The sequence below is a fragment of the Pollicipes pollicipes genome, unplaced genomic scaffold (assembly GCF_011947565.3).
Source record: "Pollicipes pollicipes isolate AB1234 unplaced genomic scaffold, Ppol_2.1 Scaffold_4740;HRSCAF=5597_pilon_pilon_pilon, whole genome shotgun sequence".
Lineage (NCBI taxonomy): Eukaryota > Metazoa > Arthropoda > Thecostraca > Pollicipedomorpha > Pollicipedidae > Pollicipes > Pollicipes pollicipes.
In genome coordinates, this window is record NW_023596545.1 from 23506299 (window position 1) to 23519166 (window position 12868).

At 45.1% G+C, this 12868-nt stretch overlaps 9 non-coding genes across 9 annotated transcripts; 5 read left to right on the forward strand and 4 right to left on the reverse strand.

Moving 5' to 3' along the window:
• The first annotated feature begins 13 nt into the window (after positions 1–13).
• On the forward strand, positions 14–85 carry TRNAH-GUG (transfer RNA histidin (anticodon GUG)). Its single transcript has one exon. It is a non-coding gene; the product is annotated as a tRNA-His (tRNA).
• Positions 86–2598: 2513 nt separating this feature from the next.
• On the reverse strand, positions 2599–2670 carry TRNAH-GUG (transfer RNA histidin (anticodon GUG)). Its single transcript has one exon. It is a non-coding gene; the product is annotated as a tRNA-His (tRNA).
• Positions 2671–3907: 1237 nt separating this feature from the next.
• Positions 3908–3979, forward strand: TRNAH-GUG (transfer RNA histidin (anticodon GUG)). Its single transcript has one exon. It is a non-coding gene; the product is annotated as a tRNA-His (tRNA).
• A 2346-nt stretch (positions 3980–6325) lies between these two features.
• TRNAH-GUG (transfer RNA histidin (anticodon GUG)) lies at positions 6326–6397 on the reverse strand. Its single transcript has one exon. It is a non-coding gene; the product is annotated as a tRNA-His (tRNA).
• A 1237-nt stretch (positions 6398–7634) lies between these two features.
• Positions 7635–7706, forward strand: TRNAH-GUG (transfer RNA histidin (anticodon GUG)). The gene has a single exon. It is a non-coding gene; the product is annotated as a tRNA-His (tRNA).
• A 636-nt stretch (positions 7707–8342) lies between these two features.
• TRNAH-GUG (transfer RNA histidin (anticodon GUG)) lies at positions 8343–8414 on the reverse strand. The gene has a single exon. It is a non-coding gene; the product is annotated as a tRNA-His (tRNA).
• Positions 8415–9651: 1237 nt separating this feature from the next.
• On the forward strand, positions 9652–9723 carry TRNAH-GUG (transfer RNA histidin (anticodon GUG)). The gene has a single exon. It is a non-coding gene; the product is annotated as a tRNA-His (tRNA).
• A 636-nt stretch (positions 9724–10359) lies between these two features.
• On the reverse strand, positions 10360–10431 carry TRNAH-GUG (transfer RNA histidin (anticodon GUG)). The gene has a single exon. It is a non-coding gene; the product is annotated as a tRNA-His (tRNA).
• A 1507-nt stretch (positions 10432–11938) lies between these two features.
• On the forward strand, positions 11939–12010 carry TRNAH-GUG (transfer RNA histidin (anticodon GUG)). Its single transcript has one exon. It is a non-coding gene; the product is annotated as a tRNA-His (tRNA).
• The last annotated feature ends 858 nt before the right edge of the window (positions 12011–12868 follow it).

Sequence of the window (12868 nt, forward strand, 5' to 3'; positions counted from 1 at the left end):
TGTATTATCACAAGCCGTGATAGTCTAGTGGTTAGGACCCTGCGTTGTGGCCGCAGTAACCCCGGTTCGAATCCGGGTCACGGCATCGCACAGTTTTGAAGTGGTGTGACTGTCGGGTAATGACACCGGGCGCTGCATGTGGTGGCAGTGCAGACAGGTTGCCGACCGTGGGGCTGATAATAAACTAAGCATTGTATTCATCTGGCGGCCGGCGGTATTTGGAGCAGAAGCATGTAGGACACTAAAGGAGGAAAATATTGGAGGTCGATTAATGAGGTCATTGTGATATGCGTTAAAATGATTACAAAGGCGTGGACAGAGAGCCTTGAAGGACAAGCACAGTGCTTATTTTCTTCAGCCGTAGTTCATGAGCAAGCAAAGCGAGGAAACGAACGTAGTGATACAGCTGTGACGGAATGGGAGCCCGTTTTGTTTGTTTGGCTTTCTGGAAAATGTGGATTTCCTACCGACTCGAAAACGTTGCATCGACCAAAAACACAATACAGTTGTCTGGAGAATATGCGGTGCGTAAGGTATTTTAGAACGCGCGGAAGGCATGGGTCATGTGTACATTGGCATTGGCATTGTACAAGGCATTGGGTCATGTGTACCACCCTGTAATTAATTAAATTTACACCAACTAATTGGAATTAATTGGTGAGAATTTTTTGGAATTAATTAGAATTAATAAATTAATATTCACGTTCGATGCTTGAGATATGATTGCTCATAGTAATGCTTGCTAACTTCTATATACCAATTCCTGTTCAATTCGTTCATCACTTTTCTCTGATACACTGCAGACTTTCGTGTCAGATAATTCCTTCCAGAATATGATAAATGCAGTTGCGCGATAACTCACATCTTAAACATCGAATGTAATAAAATTTAGAATGAATTTTAAGGTGACGAACATCACCTGATCACTTATTTGCATTCTTACATACCTTGCTTGCTGCATATTCTCCAAACGATTGTAGTGAGCCTTTGGTCTACGCAACGTTCTCGAGCTGGTGAGAAATCCCCAGATACCAACAACCAAAAAAACAAACAAAACGAACAACAAGACGGGCTCCCGTTTGGTCTACGTTCGTCTGCTCGCTCAGCTTGCCCATGTACTACGGCTGAGAGAATGTTACTGTGATCATCTTTAGACATGCCGTTGAAGTTTTTGGAAGCATTTTGGCCCGCGTTTCAATGTGCCTAAAAAACATCGCTCAGCCAGTGCCTCCTGTTGTATATAAAGTCAGTTGGTATCAACATAAGAACTTCAAAGTCCCCATAAACTTCAGGGGTTCGTTTTATGCTAAGGCATGTTTAAAACACAGAAACACGCTTTGCCAGCTGTATTGCTTATAGCCCTGTGTGCCATACCGTATTACTTAAGTTCATAGCCTGTTCTGGAAATGAAATAAATAACTTGGCCCAGAGCGCTTTCCAAGATCATGCAGCTCGGTAGCGGAGGAAAGTTAACCTACCGTAATTAGTGCCTGACAATGTCCTGTGTAAAACCGCCTACATCTACTTGTACAGTATACTCCTGATACAGTGCCTACCGTATCCTTCTGTTTTGATATTTGTGACTTCTTTAGTAATGTTGTTTTGGAAATGCCTTGAAGCGCGTGCCGTTAGATTTTATTACGGAATTTGATATCTTTGCTTATTACAACACCACATGAAATATTGGCCCAAATATCCACAGCAGCAAACATCTTTCCTTGGTGCCGAAGCAGCAACACCGACATCGGGCTGCCTGCATTGGTATGGTATACAGCATCCAGCAACACGCACCTGTAGCCAACACTACCATAAAGTGAACGTTGCCGTGGCTCGGATTACGTAGCGCTTAGGTTGTATGGTAATTGAAATACTTGCCAGCATTGTTTACCATCTTTTATAAACCAATTCCTTTTCCTATTCATCCGCCGCTTCTCCTTGACACACCGCAGGCTTTCTGGTCAGATGATTTCTTCCACGAAATGATACGGCATTTCCTGGATAACTCACATCTTAAGCATCGAATGTGAACTCAAAGATGAATTCTAAGGTAGAAAATGAGACCTAATCACTTCTCTTTGTTTTAGCACATCTTATATACTGCATATTTTCCAAACGAATGTGTTGAGCTTTTGCTTCATTCAACGTTTGCAGTTGGTGAGATCTCCCGGATTGCAAGGGACCAAACAAACAAACATGGGCTCCCCTTCGGTCTCGCCGGTCAAATGCATATGCATTTCATCAAAGACGGGCTCCCATTCGGTGGACCCAATGGCCTCCATCACTGCGTTCGTTTGCTCGTTTAGCACTTCTCATGCACTACGGCTGAGAAAATGGATACTAGTCTTATCTTTATGCTTACTATTGAGGTTTCTGGAAGCACCTGGGTTCACGTTCTAATGAGCCTCATGAACCAACCTCCAATCTTTGTTTAAGTGACGGTCATTGTTGTTTTCGCTCCAAATATCGCCATTGCTCAGCAGGGATATAATCATTCGTTCAGAATGAGTAATACGGTTTCGGCAGCCTGTCTGCATTGCTACCTCATGCAGCGCCTGGTGTCATTGGACCCAATGGCCACACCACTTCAAAACTGGGTGATGCCGTGACCCGGATTCGAACCGGGGTTACTGCGGCCACAACGCAGGGTCCTAACCACTAGACTATCACGGCCTGTGATAAGGCAGACACTGGACTGATTTGGGAGTGGTATGGTCAACATGAATTCGTCGAGGCCACACCTGTCACCACGAAAAAGCAAGCCACGCCATTGGCCTGGGTGGATAAGTGACGTCATTATGCATTTGTTTCCCTGACCAAATGCATATGCATTTCATCAAGGAAACCAGACAGCTAGTCCGGTGTATGACGCATTAGTTATCCGACGATATGTAATCGATCAGAATTGGTACCGCTGATTTGAAATCACCATCATTAATTGGAGTGAGTTCAAAGTGATCGTTGGAAACGTCAGTGTGATGCAATTATGTACCTTTGCCAGTTGATGACTTCCAGTTCCAACTGATGGATGTCAAATGTCATGCCGAAAGTGACGTAGATTAAAGTAGTGACATTCGGAAGACGTGCCTTATAGTGGCGTTCTGCAAATAAAATCACTCCTTGCTGCTTAAGCTGCCCTAAAATTGATCGGCAGTCTTCCGAATTTGTGCTTCTTTCGAAGGATTACATTCCATTCAAAGTTTTAACGTTTTCAGGTATGCTCATAACATGGCCGTTCATCTTATTCCATGTCAAATTTGCTTGTGAGGACTTTTTACCCTGGTAACTTGGTGCTTCTAAGCTCGCGTGTTATACATAAACCTAAGCTAGCTTAACTATAATCATGACGCAAACTTCCTCCTACTGGACCCTTTGGTCTAAAGCGATATGAAATTATCCAATTTTCAAATCTGGCATTAATATGTCACCCTGTTTGGTGCATGGCTAATATTTTGTAGTTAAAACCAGTACAGCTGTAACTCATTTCGCCCAGTATTCCTATCTAGCTCTGATGCTTGGCATGGTTCAACCGCAAACACCATGGCGTTTGTTTGATTTTTATTTGACGCAAAGTTTTTGGAAATTGCTTGAAGCACGTGCCAATCTTCAGTGCCAAACTATCCTAATCTTCTGTGTTCGCTATTCACTTTGATATCACTTTGAATTCATTTCAATTTGTGATGATAATCGCAAAAAGCGGCTTTATTTCTATTCGATTTCACATCGTCGGATGAATAACGCATTGCAAATCAGACTAGCTGTCTGTTTTCCCTGATCAAATGCATAATGACGTCACTGATCCACCCAGGCCGGTGGCGTGGCTGGCATTGGTGTGGTGAAAGGTGTGGTTACGACGGATTCATGGTGTCTATACCACGCGCAAATTAGTCCAGCATCTGCACTACCACAAGCCGTGATAGTCTAGTGGTTAGGACCCTGCGTTGTGGCCGCAGTAACCCCGGTTCGAATCCGGGTCACGGCATCACCCAGTTTTGAGGTGTTGTGACCGTCGGGGTAATGACACCGGGTGCTGCACGCGGTGGCAGTGCAGACAGTTTGCCGTCCGTGGAGCTGATTCTAAACTAAACATTGTATTTATGTGGCGGACTGGCGGTATTTGGAGCAGAAACATGTATGACACTAACGGAGACAAATATTGGAGATGGATTAATGAGGGTCATTGAGATATGCGTTAAGATGATTACAAAGGCGTGGACAGGGAGCCTTGGAAGACAACACAGTGCTTATTTTCTTCAGCCGTAGAGCATGAGCAAGCAAAGTGGGGAAACGAACGTAGTGATACAGCTGTGAACGAATGGGAGCCTGTTTTGTTTGTTTGGCTCTTTGGAATATGGGGATTTCTGACCGACTCGAAAACGTTGCATCGACCAAAAACTCAACACCATCGTTGGGAGAATGTGCAGTGCGTAAGGCATTTCAGAACGGACAGAAACGACTGGGCGATGGTTACCGCCTTGGAATTAATCTTAATGTTTACCTCCGATGCTTGGGATATAATTACTCCCTAGTAATGCTTGTCAACTTCTATGTACCGCTTTCTTTTCTATTCATTCGGCACTTCTCTTTGATACACCGCAGGCTTTCGGGCCAGATAACTCCTTCCAGAAAATGATAAGTGCATTCGTGCGATAATTCGCATATTAGACATCGAATATAATAAACTTTAGGATGAATTTTAAGGTGACGAATATCACTTGATTACTTCTGTGCGTTCTAGCATACCTTGGATACTGCATATTCTCCAAACGATTGTGGTGAGCCTTTGGTCGATGCAACGTTCTGGAGTTGGTGAGAAATCCACAGATTCATCAGCCAAAAGACACAAGACGGGCTCCCATTTGGCCTCGTCTGTATCACTACGTTCTTTTTCTCGCTTAGCTCACTAATGCACTGCGGCTGAGAGAATGTTTCTGTGATTATCTTAAGACATGCCCTTGAGGTTTTGGAAGCACCCTGGCCCACGTTTCAATGTGCCTTAACAAACATCGTTTAACCAGTGTCCCCCCCCCCCCCACGTTGTATAAAAAGTCAATTCTTACTAGGTCACCTGTGTTGATTATAGCATGATATATTATATCTAGGTCGCCCGTGTGCCATGCCATATCACTTAAGTTCATAGACTATTCTGGGAATGAAAGACACATCTTGGCGTCCAGATGGCTTTCCAGGATCCTTCACCTCGGTAGCGGAGTAGAGCTTGCCTACCTTACGCACTGCTTGGCCCTGTTCCGTGTAAAAACCGCTTACATGCACTTGCACAGTATACTCCTGACACAGTGTCTACCGTATCCTACTCTTTTGATATTTATGATTTTTTTAGGTGATGTTTCTTGGAAATGTCTTTGAGTGCGTGCCGGGAGATTTTATCACGGAAGTCTCCATATTTGCTTCTCATAACCACTTGAATCTTGGCCGAATTATCCACAGCAGCAAACATCTATCCTTGGTGCCGAAGCAGCAACACCGACATCGGGCTGCCTGCATTGGTATGGTATACAGCATCCAGCAACACGCACCTGTAGCCAACCCTACTGTAAAGTGAACGTTGCCGTGGCTCGGGTTATGTAGCTCTCAGCTTGTGTGGTACATCAAAAGCTTATCCAGCAATATTTACCATCTTCTATTAACAAATTCCTTTTCCTATTCATCCGCCGCTTCTCTCTGACACACTGCAGGCTTTCTGGTCAGATGACTTCTTCCACGAAATGGTACGGCATTTCCTGGATAACTTACATCTTAAGCATCGAATGTGAACTCAAAGATGAATTCTAAGGCAGTAAATGCCACCTAATCACTCCTGTTTTTTCTAACATGCCTTATGCACTGAACATTCTCCACACGATTGCGTTGAGCTTTTGCTTGATTCAACGTTTGCAGTTGGTGATATCTCCCGAATTCCAAGGGGCCAAACAAAGACGGGGCTTCGGTCTCGCCGGCCAAATGCATATGCATTTCATAAAAGACGGGCTCCGGTTCGGTCTCGCCTGCATCACCGCGTTCGTTTGCTAGTTCAGCTCGCTCATGCACTACGGCTGAGAAAATGGATACTGGTCTTATCTTTATGCTTACTATTGAGGTTTCTGGAAGCATCTGGGCTCACGTTCGGATGAGCCTCATTAAACAACCTCCAATATTTGCTTTAGTCAGGGTTATTCTTGTTTTCGCTCCAAATATCGCCGTTGCTCAGCAGGGATATAATCATTAGTTCAGAATGAACAACACGGGTTCAGCAGCTTATCTGCATTGCCACCTCAAGCAGCGCCCAGTGTCATTTACCCAATGGCCACACCCCTTCAAAACTGGGCGATGCCGTGACCCGGATTCGAACCGGGGTTACTGCGGCCACAACGCAGGGTCCTAACCACTAGACTATCACGGCCTGTGATGAGGCAGACACTGGACTAGTTCTGGAGTGATATGGTCAACATGAATCCGTCGTGGCCACACCTGTCACCACGACAAAGCTAGCCACGCCATTGGCCTGGATGGATAAGTGACGTCATTATGCAGTTGTTTCCCTGACCAAATGCATATGCATTTCGTCAAGGAAACCAGACAGCTAGTCCGGTGTATGACGCATTAGTTATCCGACCATATGTAGTCGACCAGAATTGGTACCGCTGAGTTGAAATCATCATCATCAATTGAAATGAGTTCAAAGCGATCGTCGGAAACATCAGTGTGATGCAATTATGTACCTTTGCCAGTTGATGACTTCTAGTTCCATCTGACGGATGTCATATGTCATGCCGAAAGTGATGTAAATTAATATAGTGACATTCGGAAGAGGTGCGTTATGGTGCCGTTCTGCAAATAAAATCACTCCTAGCTTCTTAAACTGTCCTAAAATTGATCGGAAATCTTCCAAATTTGTGCTACATTCAAAGGATTACATTCCGTTCAAAGTTTTAACGTTTTCAGGCATGCTCACAACATGGCCGTTCATCTTATTCCATGTCAAATTTGCTTGTGAGGACTTTTCACCCTGGTAACTGGGTGCTTCTAAAATCGCGTGTTATACTTCAACCAAAGTTAACTTTACTATAATCATGACGCAAAGTTCCTCCTACTGGACCCTTTGTTCTAAAGCGACATGAAATTGTCCAATTTCCATATCTGGCATTAAAATGTCACCTTGTTTGGTGCATGGCTGATATTTTGTAGCTAAAACCAGTACAGCTGTAACTCATTTCACCCAGCAGTCCTATCTAGCTCTGATGCTTGCTACGGCTCAACCGCAAACAACATTGCTTTGTTTGATTTTTACTTGACTCAAATTTTTTGGAAATTGCTCGAAGCACGTGCCAATCTTCAGTGCCAAACTATCTTAAGCTGCTGTGTTCGCCATTCTCTTTGATATCACTTTAAATTCTTTTTAATTTGTGATGATAATCGCAAATAACCGGTGCCAATTCTAATTGATTACACATCGTCGGAGAAATAACGCATTACAAATCAGACTAGCTGTCTGTTTTCCTTGATCGAATGCATAATGGCGTCACTGATCCACCCAGGCCAGTGGCGTGGCTGGCATTGGTGTGGTGAAAGGTGTTCCCACGACGGATTCATGGTGTCTTTACCACGCCCAAAGTAGTCCAGTATCTGCATTATCACGAGCCGTGATAGTCTAGTGGCTAGGACCCTGCGTTGTGGCCGCAGTAACCCCGGTTCGAATCCGGGTCACGGCATCCCACAGTTTTGAGGTGGTGTGACCGTCGGGGTAATGACACCGGGCGCTACATGAGGTGGCTGTGCAGACAGGTTGCCGACCATTGGACTCACATCCTGGATAACTCACATCTTGAGCACTAAATGTGAACTCAAAGATGGATTCTAAGGTAGTACATATGATCTAATCGCTTCTGTTTGTTGTAACATGCCTTTTGCATTGCATATTCTTCAAACGACTGCGTTGAGATTTTGCTTCATTCAACGTTTGCAGTTGGTAATATCTCCCGAATTCCAAGGGGCCAAACAGACGGGCTACCGTTCGGTCTCGCCTGCATCACTACGTTCGTTTGCTTGCCTCGCTCACTCATGCAATACGGCTGAAGAAAATCAGTACTACTCTTATCTTTAGGCTTGCTGTTGAGGTTTTTGGAAGCACCTGGGCTCACGTTTCAATGAGCCTTATTAAACAACCTCCAGTCTTTGCTTTAGTCAGGGTCATTCTTGTTTTCGCCCCAAATATTGCCGTTCCTCAGCAGCGACATAATCATTGGTTTGGAATGAGCAACACGTGTTTGGTAGCCTGTATGCATTGCCACCTCAAACATCGCCCGGTGTCATGGACCCAATGGCCACACCACTTCAAAACCGCCCGATGCCGTGACCCGGATTCGAACCGGGGTTACTGCGGCCACAATGCAGGGTCCTAACCACTAGACTATCACGGCCTGTGATGAGGCATACACTGGACTAGTTCTGAAGTGGTATGGTCAACATGAATTCGTCGTGGCCACACCTGTCACCACGAAAAAGCAAGCCACGCCATTGGCCTGGATGGATAAGTGACGTCATTATACATTTGTTTCCCTGGCCAAATGCATATGCATTTCGTCAAGGAAGCCAGACAGCTAGTCCGGTGTATGACGCATTAGTTCTCCGACGATATGTAGTCGACCAGAATTGGTGCCGCTGATTTGAAATCATCATCATTAATTGAAATGAGTTCAAAGTGATCGTCGGAAACGTCAGCGTGATGCAATTATGTACCTTTGCCAGTTGATGTTTTCTAGTTTCATGTCATGGATGTCATATGTCGTGCCGAAAATGATGTAAATTAATGTCGTGACATTCGAAAGAGGTGCGTTATGGTGCCATTCTGCAAATAAAATCAATCCTAGCTTCTTACGCTGTCCTAACATTGATCGGAAAGCTTCCAAATTTGTGCTACATTTAGAGGATTACATTTCGTTCAAAGTTTTAATGTTTTCAGATATGCTCACAACATGGCCGTTCATCTTATTGCATGTCGAATTTGCTTGTGAGGACTTTTTACCCTGGTAACTGGGTGCTTCTAAGATCGCGTGTTGTACTTAAACCAAAGTTAACTTTACTATAATCATGATGCAAACTTCATGCTACTGGACCCTTTGGTCTAAAACTATAAGAAATCATCTAATTTCCATATCTGGCATTAAGATGTCACCTTGTGTAGTGCATAGCTGGGATTTTGTAGCTAAAAACAATACAGTTGTAACTCATTTCACCCTGCATTTTTATCTAGCTCTAATGCTTGTTACGGCTCAACCGCAAAAACCATTGCTTTGTTTGATTTTTACATGACTCAAAGTTTTTGGAAATTACTTGAAACACGTGCCAATCTTCAGTGCCAGACTCTCCTAAGCTACCGTGTTCGCTATTTTCTTTGATGTCACTTTGAATTCTTTTTAATTTGTGATGGTAATCGCAAATAACCGGTACCAATTCTACTTGATTACACATTGCCGGACAAATAACGCATTACAAATCAGACTAGCTGTCTGTTTTGCTTGATTGAATGCATGATGACGTCACTGATCCACCCAGGCCAGTGGCGTGGCTGGCATTGGTGTGGTGAAAGGTGCTCCCACGACGGATTCATGGTGTCTTTACCACGCCAAAATTAGTCCAGCATCTGGATTATCGCAAGCCGTGATAGTCTAGTGGTTAGGACCCTGTGTTGTGGCCGCAGTAACCCCGGTTCGAATCCGGGTCACGGCATCCCACAGTTTTGAGGTGGTGTGACCGTCGGGGTAATGACACCGGGCGCTACATGAGGTGGCCGTGCAGACAGGTTGCCGACCATTGGACTCACATCCTGGATAACTCACATCTTGAGCATTAAATGCGAACTCAAAGATGGATTCTGAGGTAGTAAATATGATCTAATCGCTTCTGTTTGTTGTAGCATGCCTTATGCACTGCTTATTCTTCAAACGAGTGCGTTGAGATTTTGCTTCATTCAACGTTTGTAGTTGGTAATATCTCCCGAATTCCAAGGGGCCAAACAGACGGGCTCCCGTTCGGTCTCGCCTGCATCACTACGTTCGTTTGCTTGCCTCGCTCGCTCATGCAATACGGCTGAAGAAAATCAGTACTACTCTTATCTTTAGGCTTGCTGTTGAGGTTTTTGGAAGCATCTGGGCTCACGTTTCAATGAGCCTTATTAAACAACCTCCAGTCTTTGCTTTAGTCAGGGTCATTCTTGTTTTCGCCCCAAACATTGCCGTTCCTCAGCAGCGACATAATCATTGGTTTGGAATGAGCAACACGTGTTTGGTAGCCTGTATGCATTGCCACCTCAAACATCGCCCGGTGTCATGGACCCAATGGCCACACCACTTCAAAACCGCCCGATGCCGTGACCCGGATTCGAACCGGGGTTACTGCGGCCACAACGCAGGGTCCTAACCACTAGACTATCACGGCCTGTGATGAGGCAGACACTGGACAAGTCCTGAAGTGGTATGGTCAACATGAATTCGTCGTGGCCACACCTGTCACCACGACAAAGCAAGCCACGCCATTGGCCTGGGTGGATAAGTGACGCCATTATACATTTACCGCACATCATGAAATCTAGGAACAACAGATCGGGCGAGTGAGAAGCGCACAGCACGGCAGTCTTCTCACCGAACTGCCTTCCAGCGAAAAGCTCCTTTTGTCAATGGAGGGCCGTGCCGGTTGCGGTGTCGCCTGGTCCTGCTGGGGCCACCGACCCCGACTGGCCCCGTAAAGTCGCTCCATGGTCGCTCGCATGGTATCAGCACGGTGGAGATGTAGCTCTCCCATGTGATGTCACCAGGATTCTTGTATTCACTTGTTAAAAGGATCGCCTATACAGCCATGATTTCACGCAGGTGAGAAAAACGATGGCTGCCATTGTTTTTGGTATATTTTGCCATTAACTGGGCCTTGGAATACCATCAGTGTGTGGTTGGCAAGACATGCACTTGCATTTATATATATATATATATATATATATACATATATATATATATATATATATATGTTATGTTTTTAAAACGACATAAACGGACGGAACATCAGCACATTCTTGATTCGCAAGACACACACTTCCTGTTGTTGAGTAAAACAAGCGCTAATTTTGATCTGGGCTGTCCTGTTTGGAACTCGACACAAGCCTAGCATTTATGAGATGCAACCGCGTGTCTTCAAATGATGGATGAACAGTCGCGTAACCCTAACGTTTGCACCGATCTGTTCAAATGCATTTAAAGCGAAAGTGGCGATGTTGTAAATGCTCGGTATTGATGTCACTTTGTTACGCCCGATGAGCATTGGATGCCTTAAATGTCAGCCGTCGTTCAATGGATACTGACGTCACTCTTCCACACAGTACCGTAGTGCAGGCGGCCCAGCGTGCGATAAATGATGTGCCCACAACGGATTCCGGTGACCGCGTCCGAATTAGCTCACTGTTGGTGTGGTGTCAGGCCGTGATAGTCTGGTAAGTAAGACTCTTCGTTGCGGCCGCAGTTCTAGCAGCTGGGTGTGATTCTATTCGCAGAAGGCCAATATAACGCACTCTTTCCAAAACGTGCTAATTAGATCTACATCTCTTTCGATAGGAAATTTCAAGTCATCAAATGGAGCTAGATGTCCTTAACCGGTAAAGGTACAGAATCACATAACACTGACATTTTCAACGATCACTTTAAAGTAATTTCAACTTGTGACGATGATGCTTGCAAATCAGCGGTGCCAATTTCACTCGATTGCACATTGTCGGATAAATAATGAGTGGCAAACCAGACCAGCTGTCTGGTTGCCTTGACCAAATCCATAATGATGTCACTCATTCACCCATGCCCATGGCGTGGCTGACATTGGCGTGGTGGGAGGTGTGCGCACGACGCATCCATGGTGACCATACCATGCGCAAATTAGTTCACTAATGTCTGCATTATAACAGGCCGTGATAGTATAGTGGTTAGGACCCTGCGTTGTGGCCGCAGTAACCCCGGTTCGAATCCGGGTCACGGCATCGCCCAGTTTTGAAGTGGTGTGACTGTCGGGTTAATGACACCGGGCGCTGCATGCGATGGCTGTGAAGACAGGCTATCGATCTTGCTGCTGATTATAAACGCGATCGTATGCCTGCTGCGGATCGGCGATAGTTGGAGCAAAAACAGATATAGCACTGACGGAGGCGAATATTGGAGGTGGATTAATCAGGGTCACTGGAATGTGGGTCTGGATACTTCCAAAAACTTCAACAGCAAGCCTAAAGATGTAAGCAGTACCAATTTTCTCAGCCGTAGTGCATGAGCAAGCGAAGCGAGCAAGCGAACTTAGTCATACATGCGAGACCGAACGGGAGGCCGTCTTTGTTTGTTTGCCTGCCTAGAACTTGGGGATTTCGCTTGGACTCGAAAACGTTGCATGGACCAAAAGCTCCATACAATAGTTTTGGGGATATGTAGTGCATAAGGTATGTTAGAACGCATAGAAATGATGGGGTCATATTTAACCTAAAAGCTCCCCGTGAAGTTTACATTTGATGCTTAACATGTGATTCATCCCTCAACTGTGCTTGCCATTTTGTGGAACGAATCGTCTGACCCGAAAGCCTGCGGAGTGTGAGAGGATAGTTACGAATGAAAAGAGGAAAGAATTGATATACAAAAGCTGATAAGCATTATAGAATAAGTCTTTGGGGTTCGCACAAAACCTAAGCGCAACATAGCCCTGGCCACGGCAACGCCCACTTATAGAGTAGTGTTGACTACAGGTGTGTGGTGCTGGGTGCTGTATGCCATACCAATGCAGGCAGCCCGAAGTTGATGTTGCTGCCTCGGCACCAAGGAAAGCTGTCTGCTGCTGTGGATAATTGCGTCAAAAT